The 13,700-nt window shown below is 40.1% G+C and overlaps 1 protein-coding gene across 15 annotated transcripts in view; it reads left to right on the forward strand.

Moving 5' to 3' along the window:
- Positions 1 to 13,700, forward strand: part of MAPK10 (mitogen-activated protein kinase 10) — a 308,388-nt gene that overhangs the window by 76,906 nt on the left and 217,782 nt on the right. For 4 of the 15 annotated variants that reach the window (XM_077476389.1, XM_077476390.1, XM_077476394.1 and 1 more), the window contains one exon: positions 5,471 to 5,610. The exons of the other annotated variants lie outside the window; for them this stretch is intronic. The gene's annotated coding sequence lies outside the window, so the exon portion shown is untranslated. The remainder of the gene's footprint in view (positions 1 to 5,470; positions 5,611 to 13,700) is intronic. 15 annotated transcript variants of the gene reach the window in all.

Genomic DNA, 13,700 nt, shown 5'->3' on the forward strand with positions numbered 1-13,700 from the left:
CCTTGGCAGAGCGGCCTTAACTTTTGGGCTTACCTGTTACCTCCACTTGGCTGGTTCTTCCACGTCTAGGGGTTCCCAGAGTTAGTACCCAACACTTTGGACGCTGACACCATAAAAGTCCTTTAGTAAAGGTTTTTATTTGCAGGGGTAACATCCAACAACACAGTCTCATATGGGAACAGAGGGCAAGGATGAAGAAACTCAGGCACCTTGAACTGCTAATATCAGAAAGTCTCTAATACCACCCAGAGAGTAGCCACTCGCAGCTGGGCGCTTCAAGGCTGAACAAACCTCTTGTCAGAGATTATGGCAGTCAGCACTTTGATCCAGAACTTGTGAAATCTTTGACCTTGAGTAATTGGTAACAGAAGTGTACAGGAACCTTTTTCCTCAGTACCTGGAACGTTTTCTGTCTCCTTGGCAGTACTGCGTGAATTCATCAGTGTCCTTCACAACTCAGCAACCAGGCACTTCTCAGGATCCCAGCTTGTCGGCCCTCCTCCGAAGAGTCCTCCCCCGGTCACTTACACGAGCTGCGGTGCCCCACCAAACAGAGAGTACACCCGGACGCCTTGAATCCTCCCTCAGTTACTGCGCCTTGGACCAGCCGGTTTTGAGACTCGGGAACAGATGGATCCCTACCCCAGACCAGGCGGATCTATTGGGGTTAGCCAACCAGGGCATGTTGCGGAGCGACAAATGCTCCCGTTACCAGGACCCCTCGCAGGGCTACCCGGGTCTAGAATCGGGAACAGATCGCTAAGGCCTAACGAACGAACCCAGGACACATGACCTCAACATCTTAAGTACCCTTCCCCAGACTCCTCAGCGGGGCCCGGCGCACCCACTGATTGGCTCCAGGGAAGCTGATACCTAAAACATCCAACCAGGCCTTGTTCTGAGCCTGTCATGTGCACCTAACTGTACACATGACCAGGCAGAACTCTAACACAGCCCAGCCAAACTGATGTCAAAGTTAAACCTACAAAATTAACCCTCAGAACCCCTTTACTGTTCTGAGGCAAAATCTAAATTTGTACATGACAGACACTTTGTCCAAAGTGTCATCGCTACACACACATCTTAGAAAAACAGCAATTTCAGACTAAAATTGTCAGGTCACCTGAGTCCAGACTATGGCTGACTGCTGCGGGTGGAGCTGTAGGTGATTCAGAAGAGCAGGTATTCTGGAGCACCAACACTGATCACACTGGGAGCTAGAGTATGAGATTTCCCAGGGCGTGGAATCTAAGAGCCAGCGGGTGTTCACCAGCGGCTCCTAGTGGTGGGGATGGATTTAGCTGCAATCTGGCTCCAGGTCGTGACCCCCAGGGCCTCCCAGCTCACGCTAACTGTAGAGTACAGGAAGTTAGAGAGGAAGCAGCAGACTGCGACAACAAAGGATAGTCAGGAGATAGCCAAAGGTCGGGGCAACAAGCAGGTAAAGATAGTCAAGGAACATGCCAAGGTCAGGATATGAAGCAAACAAGTATAGTCACAGGGAAGCAAAACACACAATATTGATCAGCAGGGCTGGCTTGCAGTGCACAGGTTAATATAGTGTTCCCTGATAGGGCTTGGGATGGAGCCATGCTTTGAGGAGAGATTACTTAAGCAAACAGGTGAAGGGCGGCTGGTCTCTCAAGCTGAACACATGGAGAGGTAAGCTGACAGACAAACATTACTGCGGATCCATGACAAAAATATAGACATAGAATTATCTCTTTTGTTAAAGTAAATCTTTCACAAACATGGGGAATATACTGTGCACACGATGAGGAGATACTTGGGTAGAGGTTACCGTCAGTGAAAATCGCAAGTCAGGAAATAAGAAGGTCTAGACATCTTGACTTACAAGCAAATCTTGAATTTTTTGGTACACAGCCCACCTCCGGATATTCTCTATATGTCCTTTAGTTTAGTGGTTAATTCCAATGACCAGTAGGGAGGAAGGGATAAAGCCAAACTCAACCTTTACAGAAAAAGTCCACATTTACATTAATAAAGTTAGGTGCATTTATCTCTAAATCTACTAGGAATTTTGGCATGCTGTTTTTTTCAAAGGTAATCTTTGATTATGCATAATTTTCAACATATGTTCAGATTGATTTGTCCAGGTTTGTTGGAGGTTTATTTTAACCTCCCTGGCGGCATGATTCAGTCTGGAATTAGGTGCTGAAAGCGGTACAATTATTTTACATGGAAATCTGGCGTTTTATTTTGTAGTCCTGTAATTTTTAGGAATAACGCTCTTAAATCTCTTCAAACCAGAGTCTAGCAGACATCCCGGGTATGATAAAGTTTATAATATAATAAAGAATAATAAAAATTATTCAATAATGTAATCAAATCCTAAAACACTGAAAAAGGGACACTTTCTGGTTGCTATGGACAATCTCCAAATTCCAGGCAGAAAAAACAGTATTTATAATATAAAAGTGCATGCAGGGCACTGGACAGACCACTAGGGACAAGGGGTGTGTGTAATTTTTAATGCAGCACTGTAATCTGTAAGATTACAGTGCTGTGTGTGTTTTGTGTGTTTTTACTTTTTTGAATTTGCCGCCGTTCTCCACTCCCGTGCGCCGTAACGTCGCAGGGAACGGAACTCGGTGGCATTCGGCACTGTGAATCGAGCGGAGGACAGCTCGATCACACAGCACGGGGGACATCGCTGGATCGAGGGGACAAGGTGAGTAAGTCTCACTGTGTCCTCCCCTGCATCCAGCGATGCGATCCCGAGTCTGGTTCGGGGTTACCGCTCCTGCTAGTAAATTCCCAACCTGAGCCAGACTCTAGGGAGGCTATGCATACCTTAAAGTGATTGTAAACCCTCAGTATAGTGAACAGACTCAGATGATACACAGAGATGAAAGAAATCCTCCTACATAGGTTTTACTTGTTTATCTGCTGTCTTCTGTTCTCTACACCCCTTCAAAAGTACAGATTGTGCTAAAAAATCTTTATTCATCAGGAGCATAGAGAAGAGGGCAGAGAGATTGAATTTACAGTACGTGAGAGCTTGTTGGAAGAAAAGGAACACCCCCCCTCCTCACAGCAGAAGAACTGTTGAGAATAGGCAAGCTCTGTTCTGAACCCCCCCACCCCCCTCCTGACACAAATGTATCTCACATGTCGGGAAAACTACTCAGAAGCGACTCATGTTGATAACAGAGGAACAAAGCAACAGAGAGAAATGACACTCAGCACTTTGGAGAGAAATAAAGTAAACACTACCGATATATGTGCTTTGCTAAGATTCCATGACTGAGGTTTACAACCACTTTAAGGACATTGTGCCAAAAGTATTTGGGAAGTAAAGGAAATAGGAAAGTCACAATGTACCTGCAAACATTGTCAGACCTGAAAGTTTAATCTCCTCTCACTTGTACAGAGAGTGTGTCTGAAAACAAACTAAAGGGCCTGTGTTCACACATATCTATGATAATGCAAAACCCACTTGAAGGAGGTTGAATGCAGGTCAAAAGGAGGTCAACTGCAGGTCAAATGCAGCTGTCAATCAATTTTGAATTATTTTAGAAGCATCTCAAACTGATATAAAACTGATGCCATCATACATCGGTCCAAAGTACATCGACACAGGCCCTATTGCTATCCCACCACCCCTGTGCTGTGCTGACTTCCTGGGTTTTTAACTTGTAGGTTCATTAAATTTTTGTAACAATTATGAATTTTCATTAAGATGAATTTATCATTATGAGGGGCTCCCACCATCCCTGTGCTGTGCTGACTTCCTGGGGTTTTTAACCTCATCATAATGAATAACCGCAGTTAACGAACATTCTGTCCAATTCTGTTGTAACAGAATTTGGATCCAAAGTTCGTATACGAAATTTTGTATTTCGTACAGAAAAGCACTATTAAGCACTATTAAGACTGCATTAAATTAAACCAAATGTTTTGTTACTGGTAGCCCAGAGAGTATACCAGTGATCAAGGATGAGACTGGTAGAGAGTTTCCAGGTGGGAACCCCTGGTATAGCGTTGCAGGGCCGGCGAGCTGAAGCTCCCAAAACATCTCACCAGCTTTCTATACACTCAAGTTCTACAATACTTCTTTACTTTTTTGCGTCAGAGACCCAGTTTACGCAATGGTTCCAGGATTAGTCCATAAGGGTAACCTGTTCAAAAACTGAGATCTATGAGACATGGGTGCCCAGATGGTGGGCCTTCCCGGCCACCGCCGCTATTGGAACCTCTGTCACTAAACCACCACACAATACTGACCTCAATTGGCTGCTAAATGAACTCACTCAATGTAAAGTTACTGTGAATCTGGTAACCTGAGAACACTTTTCTTGTCTATTTAGGACAGCAGTATGGCATATACCCTTGGCCCAGAGGTTCATTTTAGGGAATGTATATTACAGGAATATTTATAGAAAACAACAAATCTCATATACATGATAATTAAATACATGATTAATTAAATATACTATATTGATTTAATTTTTCCGCTTTTCCTATGCAATTGAAAATCCTTACCTCTGCCTTTTATTTCTTGAGCTGTCATTGCAGGTTCAACACAGAGAAAGGCAGAGGTAGGGGGTTATATTTACATACAGGCTTGGTATCCTTTGATATATTCATGGTTAGCGTGCATGGACTTTTGAGATGCACTTAAGCACAAACCCATCGATTTAATAGTTTCAAAAAACACTTACATTCCCGGCATGCCGGAAATGCTTATTTTTACATTGGTTTTGCTCTCAACCAAACTTTCAAACTATCAAATGGCTGGTGTCATAACTGATCACATGTGCAGCATTATGGCAGTTTAAGAATTATCAGAGGCCAAGATGGAAGCTTCCATGGCTGAAAATGATAGGAGGGTTTACTTCCACTTTAAGATGCTTAAAATGAATTTGCCAAGACTGTACCTTGCACTTGCCATGAATTTGCATTGACTTTTATTGATCAATGAAAGCAAATCAAAAACTGATCTCAAGCTTATTGTTCTCTGATGCATTTATACACTTGCCCTTAAGTAGCGGAGGTTCTTCAGGGCTAGTTTGAAATCCTTTTGAGACCAGTATGTGCTTTACTTTAACTCTTTCACACCAGTCAATATGAATGCTTAGAATAATCTTTTTAGGATAAATGGAAACAAATGTCTACATACACTAGTCTATAAAAGTACAGCTCTTCTCTAAGCCAGGCAACTTATCAGGATGTACTTTGTGATTTGACTAGAAAATGAAAAAGTCATTTTTTTGCGTATCTTCTCATGGTCATCATAACTTTATTGAGGAATATAAATACATCGGCTGCTGTACTACATTATAGTCCATGAGTCGTTTAGAAAAAAATAGCTGCTAGGACTATATCCTGATATGTGGTTAACATCAAAGCTCATTCATGGATAAAAATATAGCAGTATATTGCAATAACATAATAGTGCTCTGGGAATTAATTCATCTAGAAAGTATCACTATTTCTGTTTGGATAGGATGTGCCTGTGTCTGCCACTGAAAATCAATTCTCCATTCCCTACTGACATCTCTGAAGAATCTAGGGATCGGATTCGACATACTAAGATGTTTGTGCAAGAGAATATTGAACTGGACTAAGCACTGTTCGTCTTAAAGGGTAACTGTAACTGATTTTATTTTTTTATAAAGAGCTTTCTTCTAACTGGCTTATTTTTATTTTTTTTGCATGCAATTGATGTGTATAATAGCAACACAGTGTTCCATTGACTTTGCTTAATTTACACTGTTTTGTAATATTCAGCACATTTATTTTACACTGCACAGCGAGAGATAGCCCAATCAAACAGAAACACTTATTAACATGAAACCATTAAAATATTTCCTACAATTCTAATCAACTGTGGTCAAAATCCTGTATATTTACAAATCAGTTGGCTCTTCAGTATACTGGTTTTATAATACTTGCAGAATAAAAATTAGATAGTAAAACATATTTTTTTGTATTTTTTTTTTTTAGTAAATAAAGTATATGAGCTTAATCAGTATAACCACTTCCCGACCAGCGCACGACGATGTACGTCGACAGAATGGCACGGGCAGGCATATTGGCGTACAGGTACGTCCAATATTCGATGCCGCCCTGCCATCGGGAGCGCGCCGCCGGCGGCGCACTCCCGCGCTGGTCGGGACCCCCGTGAGTCCGGTCGCGGGACCCGCGGACTCGATCGCCACGGGCATCCCCGCGATCGTCTCACGGAGCGGCCGAATAGAGCAAATGCTGTGTAAACAACATTTGTCTATTCTGCCTAGCAACTAGTGACGCTGATCTCTGCTCCATGTGATTGGAGCAGAGATCAGTGTACACTAAATGAAAGCCCAACCCCTCCACAGTTAGTAACACTCCCCTAGGAACACTTAACCCCTACACTGCCACCCACTGGTTAACCCTTTCACTGCCAGTGTCATTTACACAGGAATCACTGCATTTATATAGCAGTGATTACTGTATAAATGACAATGGTCCCAAAAATGTGTCAAAAATGTCCGATGGGTCCCCCACAATGTCGCAGTCACAATAAAAATCGCTGATCGCCGCCATTACTAGTAAAAAAAAAAGAATAAAAAATTATTAATAAAAATGCTATAAAACTATCCCTATTTTTGTAAACGCTATAACTTTTGCGCAAACCAATCAATAATCGCTTATTGCGATTTTTTTTTACCAAAAATATATAGAAGAATACGTATCGGCCTAAACTGAGGGAAAAAAATGTTTTTTTATATATTTTTGGGGGATATTTATTATAACAAAAAGTAAAAAATAATGCGTTTTTTTCAAAATTGTCGCTCTATTTTTGTTTATAGCGCAAAAAATAAAAACCGCAGGGGTGATCAAATACCACCAAAAGAAAGCTCTATTTGTGGGAAAAAAAGGACGTCAATTTTGTTTGGGAGCCACGTCGCACGACCGCGCAATTGTCAGTTAAAGCGACGCAGTGCCGAATCGCAAAAAGTGGTCTGGTCTTTGACCAGCAAATTGGTCCGGTCTGAAAGTGGATAATGAATAGTAGTGGGTAGAGATACCCATTACAAAAACAAGAAACATGCTGCTTTGCTTTGCATCTTTTAAAGTTCTTCGCAGTAAACCCAATGAAGCAATGAAACCTTTGTAGTGCATTAACATCCATTCAATAGGTGAAACATTTCCCAATAATTGCCCATTATTACTGTAAAGACAATGGAGGCATCCAACTGCTAACTGGCATTTGCTCAAAATACAATAATAGTATCCATATACTAATTGTTTTAGAGGGCAGCTTGTGTAAATATTTCCAATGACATTTCTTTGAGAAGTGTCCACCCAAAGAAACCTGATGTCTGCTTCTAAAACAAAAAACAAAACAAAAAAAGATTTTTGCTAGGCAGAAAACAGACACCTTTTACATATTATCTACAGTATATCTATATCTATACCTATCTATCTATCTATCTATCTATCTATCTATCTATCTATCTATCTATCTATCTATCTATCTATCTATCTATCTATATACAGGCATACCCCACTTTTAAGTACACAATGGGGATTAAAAAATCAGGGTCACTTCTGCATAGAAACCAATGAGCTTCCAGGTTTTATTACCAAAGCTTAATTGAACAAGCTCATTGGATTAGAAGCTCATTGGATTCTATGCAGAAGTGAGCCTGATTTTGCACTTTCCAGCTTTAGTAAATAAACCCCATTGTGTACTTAAAAGTGGGGTATGCCTGTAAAGATATATCAATATAGATATATCTATATCTATATAGATATATATATATATATATATATATATAGATAGATATATATAGATAGATATATATCTATATATACCAAATGATCAAACACAACATACTTGCTTCCAGTAGAGTGGGCAGATTAATTAAAGGCTGATTTATGATAAGCTACTACTGCTACTGGATATTGCAAAACACTACAACATATTACTAGATGTGCCCAGTGATTTTTTTAATTGGATGAAGGGTAGTTTGTTAGTTGAGTACATTTCCTGACGCCCCAGTTTGTGGCATGCTCATGTGGTAAACCAAATGACTGTAGACATTATTATCTTTGGTACTTTTAGGTCCCATTACATATTCTTTATTTAACTTACTGTATAGTGTGTTCAACAGAGTGGAGCAGGAACTATTCAGTAGAGTTAACTACCAGTTAACTGTGTGGAGTAAACAGGCACCTGCGGGCACTATAGAAATCAATTATCTCTATAGTTATTGGCCCGCTGGGTGCTGTCAGCATGCCATACACACATAAATGAAGCTGTGACTGGCACACTGGGGAACCACAGGTCGACTGTGAGACTAGAGTGTGCCTACCATTCCATTTTCCTACATAGCCCCTTATTTCAGTTACATAAAGTTATATATTTGCTTAAATGTGCTTGAACAACTGGAAAAAAGGTCACTTTGATTCTTTTCACATAAGTGGTTATAGCTGTCACCTTGTTGACCTAATACTTTATGTGGCTTAGTTAAATAAAGTGTACTGCATGTATTTAATAGAATTTAGGCTTTACACAATTCCAATTAAAACTTAGTATTTTTAAAGCAGTCTTTTGCATTTAAAATAATTTTCTGCAAAAAAAAAAAAAAAGGGAAAAGGGATTAATGACCAGCTATCTAACCTGGTTCTTTTTTAATGGCTTTTTAAAGAAATATTAGCTACAGATCAATAAAATGAAGGTTGTGTGGTGCACTGCAGAGGCATACTGTGTTTGTCTTATAAGGAATTATTGGTGCTCTACAGCAGCAGCACAGGAAGAGGAGCAGATAAATTGAATTTAGTAGCAGCAGAAATGGCTAAATAAAGCTGATGTTGTACGGGAGCCATTCTGTGTTATGTTGGAAGACTACATTTATTACCTGATTTTAATTACTTCGTTAGATTGATTTACTTGCTGTTTATGGCCTGGAGCTTTTGTAGGAGGACATGCTTTTTAATGGGAGATATATTTAAAATGCTCACTGGCAAACTGGGTACAGTTGTAAACACTAGTGTTACTTCTGTAAGACTCACAAAAAACAATGGAAAAGCTCAGCTAACAAAAAAAAGAAAAAAACACAGTTGCATTTTTTATTGACTATAATGCCTAAAGATGTTGACACTTCTCCAAATTAGGGCGTTCAGATGTTTCCAATGAAGAATCCCGTTCTGTCCCCGCTACACGTTTCCCTGTGTGTAGCTCGGCATGCAGCTAAACCCTTCTATATTGCAAAAAGCCAGCCTGAGTGTCATTTTGAAGTTTTATTAACAAAACAGGGTGGGGTGAAACTAATAATAAAAAACAAATACAGCTACATATATTCAGTATATTAAATATACAGAAATACAACAAATAAGCTAGGCTATAGATGGTAAGTAATTCTAACCAGCGATGCTGTGCTTAAGGGATGCAAGCGGATGCAAGTTTTAGTCCAACATGCGCTCTGATAGCTGGTCTCTTCTTTCAGTCTACAAGATGGAGTTTGAGTTCCCAGGATGCACCTGTTTCTCTTCCTTTGACTGAAGAATGATAGGAACTTTTGTTAAAGGTGAACAGTTTATAGTTTCTGAAAAAAACATTACATTTACCACTGGCTCTATCTTGTGGTCAAATCTGATCTTGCAAGCAAAACAAATTAATTAATATCCTGCTGGAGGCAGAACAGATACTGGTAATGCTACAGCATCAGATATTTTAGAAATGTTTGTGCTTCCAACCTTTAGTTTTTAAGTTTAGTTGCTTAAATAAGAATCCCATTTCCATCATCTACCTTTGAAATGCCTACATGAATCTGAAGGGTATATTTGGACAAAGCCCCTTTGCTAGACAGATACTAACTGGTGGTCTTAATAAAGGTTGTGTGTATTATACCAGCAGCATTGTCACCATGCTATGTCTTTATCTACACATAAGGATACTGGAGAACACTAGTATAGAACTGAATTTTCGGTCTGTTCGCAGTCTCTGTTGCGAACCCTACCGGGGGTGGCGGGGGGCGGTGTTCGGCTCAAGTAAGTTGGATGACATTATTGGAACATCATTGCTAGGAGGACACTACCTGCCAGTGCACTGACCGCTCACCACCTCGGGGAATTACTACTAGTGTTTTATACTATATTCAGACATGAAAGGAGATAGTCGTACAAACATCAGGAAATTATGGGGAGTACTATAAATCTCTCCACTATATCCATAGACATTTATTTGGCTTTTGTGACCCAAAGCTATATTTTTCAATTGTTTGTAGTACGTATACTACCCAGATGTTGCCAGTTTTAAACACTAGTAGGAGAGACACACTTTCTAACTTTTTAGTGTACCTTAAAGAGCAGCAGACAGCATTTGTTGCAATCTGAGTCGCCATTCTGAGATTGTTATTATAGTACGGCATTAAAGGAAAAGTTCCCCTTTTAGGAAAAAATAATAAATGCACATATTTTTACAGAACAAATGTGCATTTATCATTCTTTCCCTCAGAAGCCTGCAAGATATTGCACCCGTGATCAGTGAATTGTGGGTGCAGTGTCAGCCTCCTGCACATTCTCCCTCCAGTTGTTTAGCCCGTTTCTCCAAAAGTAAGGAGTTCCGAGAGTATCCCCCACCAGCTGTCACAGTGGAAGGGGTGAGGCAGGTGAGCAGGGCGGGAGTTGGTTCATGTTATATGGTACATCCTAAATACAGTAGACATGTGCGCCGTCAAAAAATTTGTTTAGTTTCGTTCCCATCCTTTTCGTATTAAAAATGAATTCATATTTCGTAATTCGTGTCTGAAATTCAATTCGGATTCATACGAAATACGAAATTTAGTTACAATAATTATGAATGTTCGTTATAATGAATTTATCATTATGAGGGGCACCCACCATCCCTGTGCTGTGATGACTTCATGGGTTTTTAACTTTTAGGTTTGTTAACTTTTCGTAACAATTACGAATTCTCGTTATGATGAATTTATCATTATGAGGGGCTCCCACCATCCCTGTGCTGTGATGACTTCCTGGGTTTTTAGCTTGTAGGTTCGTTAACTTTTCGTAACAATTACGAATTCTCGTTATGATGAATTTTTCATTATGAGGGGCTTCCACCATCCCTGTGCTGTGCTGACTTCCTGGGGATTTTAACTTCATCATAACAAATAATCGTAGTTAACGAACATTCTGTCTGATTCTGATGTAACGGAATTTGGATCCGAAGTACTATACAGAATTTCGTATTTCGTACAGAATTCGTATGCATAAAAATTTATATTTGGGATTCGTATGAATGTACGAATTTCCGGAAATTCTCACAAATTTTTGATTTGTACAAAACTAATCGCACATGTCTAAAATACAGATGTAACATGTAACTTGTTCCAATGATGAACTTAGCCTTTTACTCTCAGAGATTACTTGTTTTCTCAATATTTTTTTTTTAACCTGTATTTTCACCCTGTCAGAACAGAAGTGTTAAATTAAATGTCATGTTGCAAAGACCTCTTGCCTGAGGTCAGTGCTGTCATCACACAAAAAGGCAATATAATAAAAAGCACTATTAAGACTGCATTAAAATTAAACCAAATGTTTTGCTACTGCCAGCCCAGAGAGTATACCAGTGATCAAGGATGTGACTGGTAGAGAGTTTCTCGGATGGGAACCCCTGGTATAGCGTTGTAGGGGCGGCGAGCTGAAGCTCCCACTATATCTCACCAGCTTTTTATACACTCAGGTTCTGCAATATTGCTTTACTTTTTGTGTCAGAGACCCACTTTACGCAATGGTTGCGGGTTTAGTCCATAAGGGTAACCTGTTCAAAAACTGAGATCTATGAGACATGGATGCCCAGATGGTGGGCCTTCCCGGCTATTGGAACTTCCGTCACTAAACCACCACCCACTCCTGATCTCAATTGGCTGCTAAATGCGCTCTCTCAAAGTATCGGCTGTTAATATCCTTATCCAAAAGACCAACGACCACTCCAGCAGCCACCCAGCAAACAAAGCCAACGTCATATGCTGAAAGTTTTCACTGAACATATCAACAAAAGCTTCTTAATTTATGCTCTTTACTGAACAATTAAAAAATGTACAGAGTAAACAGCAATTTAGGCTTTAGGAATTACAGTTCAGGGCATTTAATCTTATATAACTATTTCTATTTGTTGTGTGTAAATAAAGGCCTGAAACCCATTGCTTGTCTGTAATGGGGATAAGCATTCTTGTGTCTCCTTAGAAATCTCTCTTATGCCACGTACACACGACCAGACTTTCCGGCGGTCTTCCCGACGGACTTTCGGCTGAGTTCAACTGACCTTCCGAACGAACGGACTTGGTCACACACTAAGTCTGCTCGAAAGTCCGTTTGTTTTGAATGTGATGATGTAAGACGGGACTAAAAAAGGAAGGTCAATAGCCAGTAGCCAATAGCTTCCCTTACGTCGTATTTGGTCTGTCGGACCAGCATACAGAGGGACGGTTTTCCCCATAGGAATTGAGTGCGTCGGACAGATTTGAAACATGTTCTATTTCTAGGTCCATCTGATTTTTTATGTGAAAAACTATCAGATTAGCCCACACACGATCGGATTGTCCGACGGACTGATTCCATCGGGCCTAGTCTGCCGGAAATTCCGGTCGTGTGTATGCGGCATAACTCAATTGCTACTTAGTTCAGAATAGGTATAAAGGGGAAATTTAACACTCCTGAAGGGGAGCCTACCAAGGAGCAGCTTTACTGCTACATGATGAACATGCTCCTCTGCCTCCTCTCTCCCATGAGCCCCAGAATGGCACAGTGTGGTATATCTGGTTTTACGGTCGCACCAAATTGTCCGCTCAAATCTCTTTGGAATTCAGTGCCAATCATAGACACTAGCTTACCAAACGCCCAAAGCCCAGTGTGGAGGATAAACCAGTCTTTCCGATGGGTTTAGTGGCTCTAGTGACAGAGCACAGCAGCAGTCAAATGATCACTCTTTACCCTGTGTACGAAATGATTGAAGAGGCACTTCTGGTGTGAAATAGCTCCCATGAAGGGAGGCAGCCTGCCTCATGCCACCCTCTTCCTGTAACACCCTGCTACAGGACTCTATGGGATTCATACAGCTTGACACTGAGCTGACATTTCTACTGTGACAGGGATACAATGAAAATAAAAAATAACAGCACAGACAGCTATTCATAGGTGGTAAGAGTGAAAAATAACAGCTTAAGAGTGGATATTCAGATTGTTAAAAATGCCCATCCCCAGTAGGTTCTATTTTAGATGCCTACTTGCATATTCAGTCTACTTTGAACAATTTATGAGGTTTCATGAGGCTACATATGACAATATATATAAATATCTATGTTTCTTATCATTTGAATGCATACAGCTTTTGAAATAGGTTATTTACAGTAAATATATGGCCTACATATAACATCAAATCATACTATATTTGATAAATAATAAATATTATTTTTATTAATAAAAATACTCCTATACGTGCATTTTTAAGTTATACAGTATGTGTGTGTTAATAGTTTAATATGTTAAGTGGCTTTTGATTATATGCCGAAGGTTTGACAGTCACAGCTAGGCTGTCATAGTATGTTAATGACTACCTAAGTGAACAGCATTTAATGCATGGTAGACTCTGTGATAGACTGATGAAAAGCCTTTCCATGTGAATAGAGTTTAGGAGCAGTCTTTACTGCCATGTTTTGCTTTCCTTTTGCCTTGGAGTCAGG

The sequence above is a fragment of the Lithobates pipiens genome, unplaced genomic scaffold (genome assembly GCF_037356315.1).
Source record: "Lithobates pipiens isolate NorthernLeopardFrog02 unplaced genomic scaffold, aLitPip1_a1.2 Scaffold_13, whole genome shotgun sequence".
NCBI classification, from domain to species: Eukaryota; Metazoa; Chordata; class Amphibia; order Anura; family Ranidae; genus Lithobates; species Lithobates pipiens.